General features: G+C 36.7%; 1 protein-coding gene across 5 annotated transcripts in view; it reads right to left on the bottom strand.

Moving 5' to 3' along the window:
* The window catches only part of LOC101898556 (serine/threonine-protein kinase NLK), a 212,132-nt gene that overhangs the window by 186,287 nt on the left and 7,906 nt on the right, over nucleotides 1-17,939 (bottom strand). The gene's annotated exons all lie outside the window — the stretch shown is intronic.

The raw sequence follows: 17,939 nt of genomic DNA, 5'->3' as shown, positions 1-17,939 counted from the left end.
GGGGTAAAACCATTGAAATTCCAAAAAGTGCAAGTACTTACACCGCAACAGAAAGAAAATAGACTCAAAAGAGCTTAAGAGTTGCTTCTCTTGGCCGAAAGTGGTGAACTGCCGATTTTTTTTTCTCCGATGAGAAAACATTCGTTGTCCAGCAGTTTGTAAACAAACAAAATAATCGTGTTTACTTGCCAAAGAGGTCAGCTGAAAATATGCACCTTCGGTTGGCCATCAGAACTCAAGCGCCAGCCATGGTTATGGTGTGGGCTGCCATAACAGCCAATGGTCGCTCTCCGCTCGTATCAATCGACCGTGACATCGGAATAAATGCCGAATATTATCGCGAAAAGATTCTGGAGGATGTATTAAAGCCTTCGGCACGCAAACATTTTGGCCGCAGACCTTGGACATTCCAACAGGACTCAGCACCATCGCAATCAGCACGCGCCACTCATGAAATGTTACAAAATGAGGTTCCTCGCTTAATTTCCAGCGCACAATGGCCACCAAAATCTCCGGATACCAAACCGTTGGACTATTGTGTCTGGAGTATTTTGGAAAGCAAGGTTGGCACTAAAAAATACAAAAGTGTCGATCACCTCAAGCAAGCTCTTCGCCGAGAATGGGCCAAAATACCGCAGAGCATCATTCGGGTAGCATGTGATGATTTCATTGGCCGTTTGAAGGCCATAATTCGTGCCAAAGGAGACCCAATCGAACAAATCTAAACTTATTCTAAATTTTGATGCTATTTCCGAAATTTTTTGCTTTCATTCAATAAAATTTTAAAAAAAATGTAAGAATTATGGTGTTTGACTTCGTTGCAGTTCTTTTTATCTCACCCTGTGTTTTCGGAATATTCTCTACGTAGGCTTCATATGACGAGACCTACCGATATTCGGTAACTTCACGATTATAGCCACATTTTTTTAATGGAATTGCTTACAAATCCAGTATTTCAGAGTTCAGAATTTATTCTACCCACTGTGGCAGAACATTGAGTATATAGATCCACTTTTTCTTCTAGTCCCCATAAAACAATAAAAAATCTCATTACACAATAATGGGTTTATTCGGTACATTTTGTCATAATTCATTATTTTGTCATTATGTTTTGGTACACTGTTAACGCATAAGGTATGTGGTTGCCCTTACTGGTAAACCTGGCTACCAAATTTTTGCTGGGTAGTAATTCATGCCCATCAAACCCAATATTCATTTTCGATTTTACGACACTGCTAATTCCAATTCACTTACAATGCACTGTATTTTCCTTGCTTACCTTACAACAAAAACACACATTCTCCCTTACTGTCCGTTGCCATTTTTTTGCTGGAAAAAATCAATTGTCTTCGATGTTTTAAAATGAAATTTTCTGACGCATCGAACATCAGACGAAGCAACAAACGACAGCAGAAGAAGCTGTAGTTCCTGTGTGCATTCCTTCATTGATGAAAAATAAACTTTATTACCGGAATGTCATCATAACAAGTAAATCACATTATGTTGCATTGTCAGAGGACCCATCCTTAGCTGGGCAGATTGATGGCGGCATGGCAGAATGTTTGCATTGGAGCAGAGAAGTGAAGAGATATGTGCTTTTTCCAAAGGATGGCAGTTGTGACAGTATTTTTTTTTTCATTCTTAAATCGTTAAAGCTGTGATATTTCTTACGAGTATAATTTAACCTGTTAAATGTAATGAAAGGAGGATATATAGTTTATATAGAGAAAGAGAATATATAACGAGAAATTCTATAGCCCAGCTAATATTTTATGAACACTTTTGGCTACAGAATTTCACATAGAAATAACTTCTACTATGGATTTTTAGACAATTCCATTGAAAAATGCAGCTAAAATCGATATCGATGGACCTATATAGACAATACTCTACTTGGGGGTAAAGTACTCAGAAGCAACTTCTTTTGTGGATTTTCAGACAAAATTTTGGCTACAAGCATCAAAATACCGAATATCGGGGGGTACGATATCGGAGACCGATATAGCCCATCTTCAAACTTGACCTGCCTGCAGACAAAAGACTGATCTGTGCAAAATTTTAGATTCCTTTCTTTATTCGTTTTGACTTTAGAGTGATTGCAACATACGGACAGACGGGCTTAATCGGCTTAATCGTTTTAGAATTTTACGCTGATCAAGAATATATATACTTTATTATGTCTAAAATTATGATTTCGATAAGTTACAAAAAGAATGACGAACTTAATATACCTCCATACTACGTATATTGGAGGGTAGAAAACACTTTACCCTTTACCCTTTATCGACGTCTAAGGGTTTCCAAGTTCGTATATTAAATTTGTCATTCCGTTTGTAACTCCTCGAAATACTCATGTTAGACCCAACAAAGTATATATTCTTGATCAGCGTAAAATTCTAAGTCGATTTAGCCATGTCCGTCTGTCTGTCCGTCTGTCTGTTGTAATCACGCTATCTTTCGAACGAATTGAGATAGAAGGCTAAAATGTTGCACACATGTAGGCAGTTTAAGTTCGTAAATGGGCCATGTAGGTCCACGTTTTCATATAGCCCCCATATAACGGTACCTCCCGATATTCGGTATTTTCATGATTTTAGCGACATTATTCACCGGAAATGTTTCAACTTTGGTATTTGAAGTTCGACATGGATACTACAGCCTATGACAGAAAATTATCTGGGCAGGTCCACGTCTTCGTATAGCCCCCATATAACGGTACCTCCCTATATTCGGTATTTTGATGATTTTTGCGGCATTATTCACCGGAATTGTTTCAAATTTGGTATTTGAGATTCGTAATGGTTACTACAGCCTACGACAGAAAATTGTCTGTGCAGGTCCACGTCTTCGTATAGCCCCCATATAACGGTACCTCCCAAAATTCGGTATTTTGATAATTGATGATGATTTTAGCGCCATTATTCACCGAAATTGTTTCAAATTTCGTATTTAGAGTTCGTAATGGGAACTACAGTCTGTGACAGAAAAATGTCTATGCAGGTCCAGGTCTTCGTATAGGCCCCATATATCACTACCTCCCTATATTCGGTATTTTGACGAGTTTAGGTACAATACCCACCGAAATTGTTTGAGATATCGTATTTGACGTTAGTAATGGATGCTATAGCCTGTGACAGAAAATTGTCTATGCTGGTCCAGGTCTTCACACAGCTCCGATGTAATGGTACCTCCCTATATACGATATTTTAATGATTTTAGCTACATTATTCACCGTTTATTTCAAGTTTCGAATTTGAATATGGTAATGGCTAATGCCAAACAATGCCTATGTAGGTTCACGTCGTATAGATCCCAATATAACGGCAATATTCGGTATTTTTAAAATTTAACAGAATTTTTCAAGGATTTCTTTTTTTTTTTAAATTTCCAAATTCGTTCCAAATGGTGGAGGGTATTCAAAGTTCGGCCCGGCCGAACTGACTGCTTTTTAACTTGTTTTAATTGCAAATAATTTACTGACAAATACCTCCTCCTGAGGTTTCTCTACGGCTATGTATACCCTGCACCACACTGTGGTCAGGGTATTATGTCTTTGTGCATTTGTTTGTAACATGGAGAAGGACCCAGACCCAAAGTTACATTTGGGGATCCTCATAGAATCACATATGGATGTACGTCCGACCGTCTGTCCTTCCGTCTGTCAGTCCTTGTATTTTTGTAGACAATATGTACGTCGTATTTATTGTCCGATTGAGATATATATGATATATGATATTTGGTACCAGATATCAGAAATCCCATCTGCCAAATTTTATCAAGATCAGAAGATGAAGAGGAAGATGCAAGCCAGTCAGTCAGTTTAACATTGAATCGAGACATGCAATGTAATTTTTTAGTATTAACTCATTTTTGTTTTATTTCTGGTAATGCTGCTATATAAATATATATGCATCCATGCTTCTGTCAGAGGATTGGGTTTTAACACCACAAAGAAGACAAATGATATCATGCAGTAATATTCCCATGTTTGTTTGTGCATGCGTGTGAGTCTTCCTTGGCAAACGAGTTTTAATATCCTGCAAACAGGATACACACTCACTCTTATGTGTCCATGCATGTACATGTTTGACGAACAATTCGGCAGACAACAAACAACAGCTGCTAAAATTTCAAGTTTTATTCTTGTCGTTGTTGTTGTTGCCGTTTTGCTGCTGCTAGTCCGGACTTTAATCTGCCAAATGGATGTGTTGTATGATTTGTTTGAGACAATGTCTGGACCTGATGATTACGATAAAAATGTCTATGCACACAATGTTGACATACCACACCACCATCAGAATAACAAGAAGAAGATGGAGATGATGTTGTTTGCAGCTGACGTGCGTTTCTATTCTCTGAAGTCAATTTGAGTTTTGAAAATCTATATTATTGGAAGCAAAAACTTATTTTTGGATCCTTTGCGTGCTGATAAATTTGGAAAAGGGAGGTTCTCAAAATAACAAAAACTGACGAATAGTTACATTGTATGCAAAATGTCCGCATAAGGATCCCTTCAGAAAAGTATATGAAAGAGAAAACTTCAAATTGAAAGGAATCAGATAAAATTCAAAATTGAATGAATTTCGATGCTGTTCTGTCACTCTGTACAAGTCGCTGATGTTATTTGTACTGTTATATGGATTAGAAGCATTCGAGAGCAGAAGGGGCAATAGTTTTATTTTTTGAAATGGAGTTTTTTTTAATCTATGGCACATTTTCAAAATGAGAATCGTTGAATTTTAAACTTGTTTCTGCAAAAATTATAAACATAGAGAAAATGAGCGGATAAAATATATATATATATATATTTTTATTTAATTTCCAGTTCGCATTCCGTGTAATAAATTAGAGAGCAATAAATTTTGTTTATTGCAAAAAAAAGTTCAATTTTACTCTATTGTTCACAGACTAACGAATTTGCTTTGCAAGCAGCTGCATACAGCGCCTCTGTCTGTCCCTTTTGTTACTTCGTTGAAAAAATCACCCTTTTCGAAAGCAAAATTCTTCACCACCAATATTGTAAAAGCGCTGGATGAGAATTACAAATTTTACAATTGTTATTAATTGTAAAATATGGGGAAGAGATTGTGTAAAAGCGGTGGTTGAAAGCAAAAAAAAAATGCTTATTCGGAAATAACACCCCGAATAGTAACTAAAAAATAAATTTGAGATGTAAGTCACTCCAGTATTGCAATCCAAATCCAATTATATATTTTAAAACGGAATCTGAGGTATATGAATAATGATTTTTATTCCACGGCCAATTTTATTATTTGTAAATTGATTTCTCTGTTCCCAGAGGACCTGAATTACCAAATTCTAGGCAATTCGTGTATCAAAGCTGCGTTGACCTTTCAATTTTTTAAATTTTATGTGGAATCCACATTTAGAAAATATGACTTAATATTTGAAAATGCCTACTCTTCTATAAATGTTACTCTCAAACTTCCATCTTCAATGGATGTTTCATATAAAGGATGATTTTTACACCCTCCACCATGGAGGGTATATTAAGTTCGTCATTCCGATTGTAACTCATTCTAAGACGATTTAGCCCTTTCCGTCTGTTGTTATCACGCTAGGGTGAAAACATATAAAGATAGGAAGCTAAAATTTCGCACAGATCAGTTTTTGTCTGCAGGCAGATCAAGTTCGAAGATGGGTCCATGATATCGTATAGCACCCATATAACTGTACCCCCCAATATTCGGTATTTTGATGATTGTAGCCACATTTTTCACGGGAATTGTCTGAATTTCCGCAAAAGGATTTTTACGTGAGTAGTTTATCCCCTGGAAAAGTATTCTCTATATAGGTCCACGATATCGTATATTCCCCATACAACGGTACCTCCCAATATTCGGTATTGCAGGCCCAAGTCTCCGTATATAACGGAACCTCCCAATAGTCGGTATTTTGATGATTTTAGCGATATTATTCCCCGGATTTTTTTCAAACTGCGTATTTGGGGTTCGTAATGGGAACTACAGTCTATTACATTAGGTTGTGTATGCAGGTTCAGGTCTTCGTATAGGTCGCATATATCAGTACCTCCCTATATTCGGTATTTTGACGATTTTAGGTATAATATTCACCGAATTTGTTTGAAATTTCGTATTTGAAGTTCCTAATAGGTAATACAGCCTGTGACAGGTCCAGGTCTTCGTATAACCCCAATATAACGGTACCTCTCTATATTCGATATTTTAATGATTTTTGCTACATTATTCACCGGATTTTTTTCAAGTTTCTTATTTGAATATTGTAATGGCTTATGACAAAAGTTGCCTATGCATGTTCACGTCTTCGTATATACCCCAATATAACGGCTATATTCGGTATTTTTAAGATTTTAACCAAAATTTAGACGAATTGTATTTTTTTTTTTTTTTTGAAAATTTCCAAATGGTGGAGGGTATTCAAATTTCGGCCCGGCCGAAATTTTTGCTATTTTACTTGTTTGTTATTATTTTATTTCTACCCAGATGTATTTCATACTTTTTGTATGGAAAATTCAATTTCATACCACTTGGATCAACGGAAATGTTTGCGAAAGGCATAACTGTGTTCATCCTTGGTATCATTGGTTCTTTTTCATGAGTTCGAAAAAAAAATCCATTAAACATCTGGCGAAGATTCAATATTTACCCCATTCGAAGAATACATCCAATTGACATATAAATATACTAGGGATACGCAACTCAACTCTCCATACACCTGCAAGGTTCCGCCAACGGAGCTAGAACCCATTATGACCTACAAATACCAATTTTCAGACAAATACATGAAAAAATGTGTCAAAAATCATCAAAATACCGAATATTGGGAGGTACCGTTATATGGGGACTATACCAAAACGTGGACCTATACATACAATGTTTCGTCACGCGAACTAGGAACCATTATGACTCACCAATACCAATTTTTAGACAAATCAGTGAAAAAATGGGGCAAAAACCATCAAAATACCGAATATCGGCAGGTACCGTTATATGGGGGCTATATCAAATCATGGACCCATACATGCAATGTTTCGCCACCGGAGCTGGAACCCATTATGACCAACAAATACCAATTTTTAGACAAATCCGTTAAAAAAAATGGGGCAAAAATAATCAAAATATCGAATATCGGGAGGTGTCATTATATGGGGGCTATACCAAAACGTGGACCTATACATGCAATGTTTTGCCACACGTACAGGGACCCGTTATGACCTACAAATTCCAATTTTCAGACAAATCCGTGAAAAAATGTGGCATAAATCATCAAAATACCGAATATCGGTAGGTACCGTTATATGGGGACTATACCAGAACATGGACCGATATATCTCATTTTCAATACCAACCATCCAAGACACAATACCAATTGCTCTGCTAAATTTTGGCGCTCTACGTCAAATAATGTGGGCTGTATCGTGATTTCAACAGACAGACAGACGGACATCGTTAAATCGACTTAGAATTTAATGCTGATTATGAATATATACTTTATGGGGTCTACGACGAATATTTAAGGATGTTACAAACGGAATGACAAAGTTAATATACCCTCCTTTCCAAGGTGGAGGGTATAAAAAGATAAAATCTAAAGCGAATTTGGTCGACTTTGACTTCTTAAGTGAGAAAATAAAGTCAAAATTGTAAATGAGGTCAAAACTCAACAGTTTAATTAAAGCGAAAAGTTAGAAATGATTTACATCACGGGTAAGAATTTTTCTAAAGGGTTAACCACGGATTATTTTTTTTTCGTCAGGAAAATCTTGCGTAGCTTACGAACATTTACATTTTTACACACATTTTTATTTCATCACCACAATCTCGAAATTTTAATAGGCGGGAGTAAAAAGGCCATTTTTGGACTAAAAATATATCCAACTTCTTTTCATTATTTTGTTATGGTAGAAAGTAGGTCACTTTTATTTGTAAATGTCAGTGAAGGACGACTAATTAACATTTGTAATACCACAATCAAATAATTCTGACTTTCATATGACGGCAAAAACATTTCTCTCTTGTTACAATTATTTTTATCTAAATTTGATATTTCCAAAGTACTAATCATAATCAAATCAAGTAATTACTTGCCCCAAATATTTTCACATTTCATTTAGCGACGTCATGTCGAAGGAAATTCCCAATAACTCTGTACTAAACTCCAATTAAATTAGTACCAGCAACATGTTAATATATCTATTACCCTAAACCCCACCCCCCCAACCAGATGTCGAGGAATGGCATGAAAAGCTGGGTGTCCATAATACCACTACGGCGGTGTTACCTTACAATGGGTGAACTATTAAAACTGTTTGCCGGCGGTCATCAGTAAGTAGTCGACAGTAAGTCAGAACTTTTGTGTTATTGTTGTACGGCCAACGCAGAAAAACGCACTTAAAAGGTTTCGACATTTGAACCGAGTTAATGTGCCACCACTGCTACGTGTTGAATGGGTAAATAGTTGGCTATTAAATAACAGCTAAGTTATATAAAAACGTTATTTATTAACTTCAAACAATGGCAGTAAATGTATGTACGAGTACTAGAAAATGAGGTCGAAACTTGTGACGACAGTCGTTGCAATAAATGAAACATTTTGTTGAATATAAATAAAAATAACAAATCAATGTGTGAGAGAATATCTTAATTTGAGTTAATAAAATTGAGTGAGAGAATTCCATTTTTTCAATAATTATAGGAAACCCCAGTAGATTATAAAAGTAGAGCTGAAAATATAAAACATGCGTATTGTCGTTTTGAAAGTTTACATTATAAAGTTACCTAAAGGTGAATTTCCGCCACTAACACATTTTTAAAATTTTCTTGGAATCCTTGCAATTTTTATATACAGGTTGAGATGAAAAAACTGAAACCAACTTCAGACTGATGTCATTTCTAAGCCACGCGTCCGACAGCTGTTAAAATTATTCCAGTAACAGATCATTATATTGTTTACAAGCGTACAAAAGGATTTTGTTGAGAATTTTCCAGAAAAAAAGTTATTCGTAATGGAATTCAAGCGTGATAGTGTGATTTCTTTATATTTGGCTGGAAAACCACAAGTGGCTATCGTTAGAGCACTCCAGCATTTAAATGTGAATAAATCTTTTTTATCTCGTACCATCGCTCGTTACCGTGATACTGATGGCGTAGACCAACGTGGAGGAAGTGGACGGAAGAAAACAGCAACATCAGCAGAAATGGTTCGAAAAGTAAAGAAGCGACTTGATCAAAACCCGCGTCGCAGTGGCCAAAAAATGGCTCGAAAGCTGAACATATCGCAATATTCCATTCGGGAATATTGAAAAATGAGCTCGAACTTACACCGCAACAGAAAGAAAATATACTCAAAAGAGCCAAAGATTTGCTTTACTTGGCCGAAAGTGGTGAACTGCTGAATTTGGTTTTCTCCGATGAGAAAACATTCGTTGTCCAGAAGTTTGTAAACAAACAAACCCAAGAGGTCAGCTGAAAATGTGCACCTTTGGTTGGCCACCAGAACTCAAGCGCCGGCCATGGTGATGGTGTGGGCCTCCATAACAACCGACGGTCGTTCTCCGCTAGTATTAATCGACCGTGGCATCAAAATAAATTATCTAGAAAATATTCTCGAGGCTGTATTAAAGCCTTGGGCACGCAAACATTTTGGCCGCAGAACTTGGACATTCCAATAGGACTCAGCACCATTGCACTCAGCACGCGCCACCCAAGAATTGTTACAAAATGAGGTTCCTCGCTTCATTTCAAGCGCACAATGGCCACCAAATTTTCCGAATACCAATTCGTTGGACTATTGTGTCTGGAGTATTTTGGAAAGCAAGGTTGGTACTAAAAAATATCAAAGTGTCGATCACCTCAAGCAAGCGCTTTGCCGGGAAAGGGCCAAAATACCGCAGAGCAACAATCGGGCAGTGTGTGACGGTTTCATTAGCAGTTTGAAGGCCATAATTCGTGTCATAGGTGACCAATTCGATCAAATCTAAGCTTATTCTAAAATTTGATGCTATTTCCGACATTTTTTGATTTCATTCAATAAAATTAAAAAAAAAAAAACATTTAAAAATTATAGCGTTTGACTTTGTTGAGTTTTTTAATCTTACCCTGTATAGTCGATATTCATCTCAGGTTTCAGCTTGAGAGAAATATTTAGCTAAATCAAGTTGTAAAAAATCGCTGATTCGATTTGCAAGATACGGCAGACAAAAATATTGAAAATTGTTACCCTTTGTGGTTGAGGTACCAGAAGAAGTGGAGCGATATATTTCATCTTCACACCAGTCCTTGGGTTAATAAAAATATATTGATGTATGTAATTCGAAGAGAGTCGATGCTTATTTCGATTTCTTTGAGCGTTTTGTTATTCAAAAATTTTGAACATTATCTGATCTTTATAACAGATCTTGTGTTCTTGTGACGGATGTTAATTTCACGTTTTATGAGCTTCATGGATACTCAAAATGTTGACCCTTTGTGGGGGAGGTACCAGAAAGAGTGGACCGATTATAAGAGTCATAATTATTCAAAATTATGACACTTTGTGGGAGAATAACCAGAAAATGTGGACCGATATTGTCCATTTTCTCACCCGACCGAGCCCTGATGCAAATATAAAGATTTGCGAAGGTGGAGGAAAATCGGATCATTTTTTTCTTTGTGTGCAGTAAAATATTTTTTTGAAAATTTTGACCTTTTGTGGGGTAGGTACTAGAAGGAGTGGACCGAAATTGTCCATCTTCGAATTCGATCTATATTTGATAATAATATTACCACTTAATAAGTTTGGACTACATCGGATACTACTTCCGAGAGTTATCGTGTACACCAGCCAGACAGACGGACGGACAAACATCGCTAGATCGACTCCAAATGATACTGTATTTGGAATTGGGCGAAGGGAGAGAAATAAAAATCTGAATTTTCATATTTAGATTATTGGTTTCTAATTGGTTCTAAATTTATACGATAAGTCCTATATGGTACTAACTTTGGTATTAGGTGATATTGAGGTCTCTGTTGATATCTGGTGGTGGTTTTAGATATGTGTACTACAATTGTACGAAAAGTACTGAATGGTACTAAGCTTGGTATTGACTGAAGAAATAGAGCTAAAATCTGAATATCCGATATAGATATAGGTGGGGTTTTAAATGTACACTACTATTGTTCGAAAAGTACTAAGTGGTACTAAATTGGTTATTGGGTGAAGAGATATAGCTGAAATCCCGAAATTTGATATTAAGATCTCTGTTGGTATTTTGAATTGAGATTTGGAGGCGATTTTGGATATGTGTACCATAATTGTACGAAATCGTAAATAGTACCAAATTTGTTATTGGTTGAAGGTATAGAGATAAAAATCTGAATTTTGATGTTTTGGATAACTGTTTGTTGAGATTTGGAGGTGGGTTTGGGTTAATTTGCGGTGTAAACTTTCAAGACATCGATAAACATATATTTTATTTTTATAACTAATTTTATAATTTACTGGGTTTTCCTGTATTTTAGATGACAGACAAAATGATTTTGTCCCACAGTGTTATTCAAATAAATAATTGTTTAAGCGTTTTTATGAAATATACAAGATCTTATATTGTTTAAATTTCCAAACTTGTAAAAAATCGGGGAATCATTTAACATTTAATTAACATTATTATTATTCAAAATTTCGATCCTTTGTGGTGGAAGTACCAGAAGGAGTAAGCCGATATTCCCTGTACTCGAACTAGATCTAAGTTTGATAGCAATAATATAATGTGCCAAGTTTGGACTAAATCGAAAACTTTGAGAATTATCGTGCGGAGAGGTCGGTTTCATCAAAATTGACCTCGGTTCTAGGACTATTATTTCGATTAGGTGCATTTTGAACATATCAAAAAATATACACCCTTGGAAACCATAAGGTCCAGGGTATAAGGAATGCAGTCCCTTAAGACTTTAACTGCATTCATAAAGACTACAGCAACGTCATGCCAACAACGAATATTGGATTCGTATTTTAGGTTGCAATTTCACTTGACCGAGGTAGCAGTTTTCAATTTTATTTTAGTTTTTTTTTTTTTGCCCAATGTCCATCTGTCTTTGTTTTAGTTTGAAACAATTCAACAAAGCCTTTATTCTGGACCGATACTGCAGTGTCAATTTGAAAGACAAAACTGGGTGTATGTATGTGTGTTTGGGCTCCCAACAAAATCTACCTTAAAACAAAATTCCACAAGACAAAGACTGAAAATTGTGATACAAACAGACACAACAAAGAAGAAGAAGAACGAGAACAAGTAGAATCAGAAAAATATACATCTCTCTATGGAAAAATTGGACAAAGGCAATTTTCATTTTTTTTTGTACCTTGTTTCAAATGAAGAACTGGCAGACAGTCAAACAACAACCTTCTACTTCGGCTTCTACCTGCAGCAACAACTAGTTTTGCTTGATTTGTATGTTTCGTGTGTGTGTTTGTTTTGTTTTAGGTTTATGCCTATGTCTCTCCTTTCCACATGTTTTTCTTTTTCTCAGCCTTTTAATCTGCGGGTCCAAGCAGACACATTCATTTGAATGCTGACCATCATGATGACTGTGTCCGAGAGTTAAGTGCATTTGCTTCGTTTTTTAAGGCCATTTTGTGGTTGTTATCTGGCTGAAGATCCATTTAGAAACACTTGTGTCTAAGCATGTCCTATGAAGGGGTGGACACAATGTTAACCATGTTAATAGTTGCCATACGATGTATTGAGGACATGGCTAACAACTCGCTGAGAAAGAGAGGAAACAGTGGAATACAAGCCTTTGTCCACCTCGGTCTCTATCACTGATCGATCAATGAATTCTTGGAAGGCTCGTTTAAAAAAAATAAACCGGTCTTAAAGGAAATCCACATGAAATTAGTCTTCACACTTTTGGCAGTAGAGTGAAGATAAAACTACCGGAAACCCCTTTTAACAAGCTCGCCATAATAATAACAACAACGATGATGATGGTAATGCAAAAACCCGTTTGTAACGGGAAAAAGGGCTAATCAATGTTCTAGGCAGTGTATCGAATCTATGATTTAGATAAAAGGAGAACAGGATTATGAGTGTTCTTTGCACCTCAAATGGTCATAGCGATTTGAATATATTTTTATGTACAGGGTGAGATAAAAAAAACTGCAACAAAGTTAAACGCCATAACTTTTACATTTTTTTTAATTTTAATTGAATGGAGCAAAAAATGTCGGAAATAGCATCAAATGTTAGAATATGTTTAGATTTATTCGAATTGGTCACCTTTGGCACAAAATATGGCCTTCAAACGGCCAATGAAACCGTCACACGCTGACCGAATGTTGCTCTGCGGTACTTTGACCCATTCCCGGCGAAGCGCTTGCTTGAGGTGATCGACACTTTGGATTTTTTTAGTGCCAACCTTGCATTCCAAAATACTTCAGACACAATAGTCCAACGGATTGGTATCCGGAGATTTTGGAGGTCATTGCGCGCTGAAATGAAGCGAGGAACCTCATTTTGTAATCATTCTTGGAACCTCATTTTGTAATCATTCTTGGGTTGCTCGTGCTGAGTGCGATGATGCTTTCCTGGTCATGTTGGAATGCCCAAGGTGTGCGGCCAAAATGTTTGCGTGCCCAAGGCTTTAATACACCCTCCTGAATATTTTCGCAATAATGTTCGGCATTTAATCTGATGCCACGGTTGATTAATACGAGCGGAGACCGACCATCGGCTGTTATGGCGGCCCACACCCTCACCATGGCCGGGGCTTGAGTTCTGGTGGCCAACCGAAGGTGCACATTTTCAGCTGACCTCTTTGGCAAGTAAGTACGACCATTTTGTTTGTTTAGAGAAAAAACGGAGAAAACCAAATTCGACAGTTCACCTCTTTCGGCCAAACGACCGAAGCAACTCTTTAGCTCTTTTGAGTCTATTTTCTTTCTGTTGCGGTGTAAGTTCTTGCACTTTTTGGAATTTCAATGGCTTTACCCCGAGCTCATTTTTCAATATTTGCCGAATAGAATATTGCAATATATTCAGCTCACGAGCCATTTTTCGGCCACTGCGACGAGGGTTTCTATCAAGTCGCTTCTTTACTTTTAGAACCATTTCTGCTAATGTTGCTGTTTTCTTCCGTTCACTTCCTTGACATCGGGCTACGCTACCAGTATCACGATAACGAGCGATTGTACGAGACACAAAAGATTTATTCACATTTAAATGCTGGAGTGCTCTAACGATAGCAACTTGTGGTTTTCCAGTCAAATATAAAGAAATCACACTTGAATTCCATCACGAATAACATTTTTTCTGGAAAATTCTCACCAAAATGCTTTTGTACACTTGTAAACAATATAATAAGCTGTCACTGGAATAATTTTAACAGCTGTCGGACGAGTGGCTTAGAAATGACAACAGTCTGAAGTTTATTGCAGTTTTTTCATCTCTAAAATCATTAAAACATCGAATAACTCTTTCTTTACTTATGAAGCCAATTTCTACCTCGATGAACGCAAGAGCTATTGTAGGAAAGCCTCTTCATCCTCAACGTTTGTTAAATCCAAAAGTTCGGTTGGATCAGTATAGTAGTGGGTTGTCGTGTTATCCTCTCGAAGGGGAGACAACAATTGGCCACCGAGACTTAATTCCTTGCGCAAACGGCGCTGCTTCTATTCAAGACCTCAAACATGGAGTTCGAGATGCTATCGAGGACATAGGGCAGCCACTTTGCGATTTTGTTAAGCAAAATTACGTGAAAAGGATATGGTTCCCTATGTGTGCTCGTGGTTATCATTTGGTTGATCAATTTCTATAATTTCAAGGAAAGTAGAAGTAACAAGTAAAAAAGCAATCATGTTCAGCCGGCCGCTCCGTTTAAATGAAAACCGTTATATGGACGCTATACGAAGACGGGGACCCTCATACACAATTGTTTGTCTAAGGCTGTAGAACCCATTACCAACTTTAAAAACGAAGTCTGAAACAATTCGGTATATAATGTCTCTAATACCATAAAAATATCGAATATTGGGAGGTACCGTTATATAGGGCCTATACGAAGACGTGAACCTAAATAAATGTTTTTTGTCAGAGGTTGTAGTATCCATTAAAAACTTTCAAGACGAAATTTGAAATTATGCCATTATATTTTATAAAATTTTGCACAGATCAGTCTTTTGTGTCCAGACAGGTGAAGTTCGAAGATGGGCTATATCGTCTATATAACGGTATCCCCCAACATTCGGTATTTTGATGATTTTAGGCACATTTTTCAATTGAATTGTCCTAAATTCTACACAAGGGGTTCTTTGTGGATACTTTACCGCCTGTAAAAGAGTTGTCTATATAGGTCCACGCTATCGTATAGGCCACATACAACGCTACCCCCCGATATTCGATGTTTTGTCGATTTTAGGGACATTATTCACCGGAGTGGTTTGAAGTTTCGTATTTTAAGTTCGTAATGAGAACTACAGTCTATGACAGAAAATTGTCTATGCAGGTCCAGATCTTCATATAGGGTCCATATATCAGTACCTCCCTATATTCGGTATTTTTACGATTTTAGGTACAATATTCACCGAAATTGTTTGAAATTTCGTATTTGAGGTTTCTAATAGTCCAGCTCTTCGTATAGCCAAGATATAACGTTACCTCCCTATATTCGGTATTTTGATGATTTTACCTACATTATTCACCGGATTTCTTGTTTCAAGTTTCGTATTTGAATATTGTAGTGACTTATGACAAAATTTGCCTATGCAGGACCACGTCTTCGTATAGATCTTAATATAACGGCTATATCCGGTATTGTTAAGATTTTAACAGAATTTTTTACGGATTTTTTTATTTTATTTTATTTGCTTATTGATTTATTTATTTTATTTTATTTATTTATTTTTTTTTTTTTTTTTGAAAATTTCCAAAATTCAAAGTTCGGCCCGGTATTCAAAGTTCGGGCCTTTTTAACTTGTTCGTTATAATAATTTCAGTTTTTAGGGAACTTTCATAGAGAAGAGAACATTTCTCTAGTAATAGACACATTATTACTTTTAAAACAGCCTCAAATCTAGCCATGGAATATCTCCTCCAAAAACATTGTCTTCCCAACACCACTTGAATGCCGACCAAAAGAACAAAGAAGCGATTGCAAAATTGAGGAAGGTTTTGAGTCATCGATTTTGATGGTTCTTACATTTTGCATGCTTAACACCACGAATCACTGGATAAAATTACTCAGGTTGTGGCGGTTGGTCTCCCTGCTGCAATGGCAGGCAGCAGGATTGGCCATTATATAGGCATATCTACATGCATATGTATGAATGTGTGTATGTAGTTGGTGTTTTTATGTCAGAAGTTGCTGGTAAGTTCCTTAACAATAAAGATGGCTGGCTGGCAATGACGACGGAGACGATTGGAAGAATGAAGCACGCAGACAACAATTCTGTTTTTTTTTTCCTTCATTTTGCTTCTTGCAAAGCCAAAGTGGTAATAATGCCTTTTGGCTTCTTGTTTGCCACAGTCCAAAAAGACGAAAAACCAGAAGACGAAGAAGAAGGGTCTTTAACACTCGTTGCTGCAACACACACACACACTCACTCACTTGCCCATTTGGTGGATATGAACGCATATGCGCACGTCGCCTCTTCCACACACAGCGATTATGTGTTTTGAGTAGTGTGGTGCATTCAAGTTTTGTATTTAGCGTTTTTTTCTTATTTTTTGGTTTTTACTACTTTTGAAGAGAATTTCGTTGGGATATTTGTTGAACTCGTCTTGAAGTTAGTTTTTTTTCTTTCACAGGTCTGTTTATAATTTTTGTAGATTTTTTGTTTGGGTTTTTGTGTATTTTCCCCCCTCAGTTTTGGTCGTTGGTGTAATGAACGAACGGTATTTGTTGGAAGTCGATATTGGGCCTGCTTATTTGCCGTACATTTTTTGTTTTCTTCATTCCTGTCGTCATATTTTTGTTGTTTTTAGTCTGGTTGCACAATTTCTTTTTCTTGCCTGGCTTGGCCGCCTGTCTGACAGCCCGAAAGAATGCCAGAAAAAAAAAAACACTTCTTTTTCATTTGATTACATCCGGAAATGCCGTTCTACACGTGAATGGAAAATTTTATGTCTAAACGAAGTTAGATGTTCGAAGGAACTCCTTTCCATCGACAATAGTCATTAGCCAGAAGGGTCGCAGTAAGCTATTCATTTTTTATATAGACATGGAATGTAATTTTGTTTTTGGTTTGACTCCAATATTATTAATGAGATTGATGAGTGGTAAAAGACAACTGGGAAAAACCTTAGATTAATCTGTGCGAAAAGTGGCGTCGAATACGACCCAGCAACAGTGCTAGTATATGGTTTGTAACTTCTTTTGGGACACGAACGATATATCCCATACTCCCAGCAGATCTTGTGTTAGTAGAAATAATGGGATGTGTGAATTATGAAGAGAACCGGATGCTTATTTCGAATTTTTATTATCGTTTTGGTTATTCAAAACTTTGACCCTTTGTGGGGGAGGTACCAGAAGGCATGGTCCGATCTCCACTATCTTTATAACAGATCTTGTGTTGATGGAAATGTTGAGATGTAAGAAGTCTGAATAGAATCGGATGTTAATTTCGCGTTTTATGAGCTTAACGAGTATTCAAAATGTTGACCCTTTGTGGGGGAGGTACCAGAAGCAATGGACCTATATATTCCATCTTGACAGCAGATCTTATGGGGTATGTGAAATATAATTAGAACCAGATGCGGTTTTAGGATTTTATGAAAGTTTTGATTATTCAAAACTTTGACCCTCTGTGAGGGAGGTTCCAGAAAAAATGCTCCGATATCTACCATCTTTATAACAGATCTTGTGTTGATGGAAATATTGAGATGTAGCAAGTCCGAATGGAATCGGATGTTAATTTCCCGTTTTATGAGCTTCATGGATATTCAAAATTTTGACCCT

The sequence above is a fragment of the Musca domestica genome, unplaced genomic scaffold, assembly GCF_030504385.1.
Source record: "Musca domestica strain aabys unplaced genomic scaffold, Musca_domestica.polishedcontigs.V.1.1 29, whole genome shotgun sequence".
In the NCBI taxonomy this organism is placed as follows: Eukaryota; Metazoa; Arthropoda; class Insecta; order Diptera; family Muscidae; genus Musca; species Musca domestica.
Note: the sequence above shows the minus strand (reverse complement) of the source record. Positions and strands in the feature narration are given on the sequence as shown.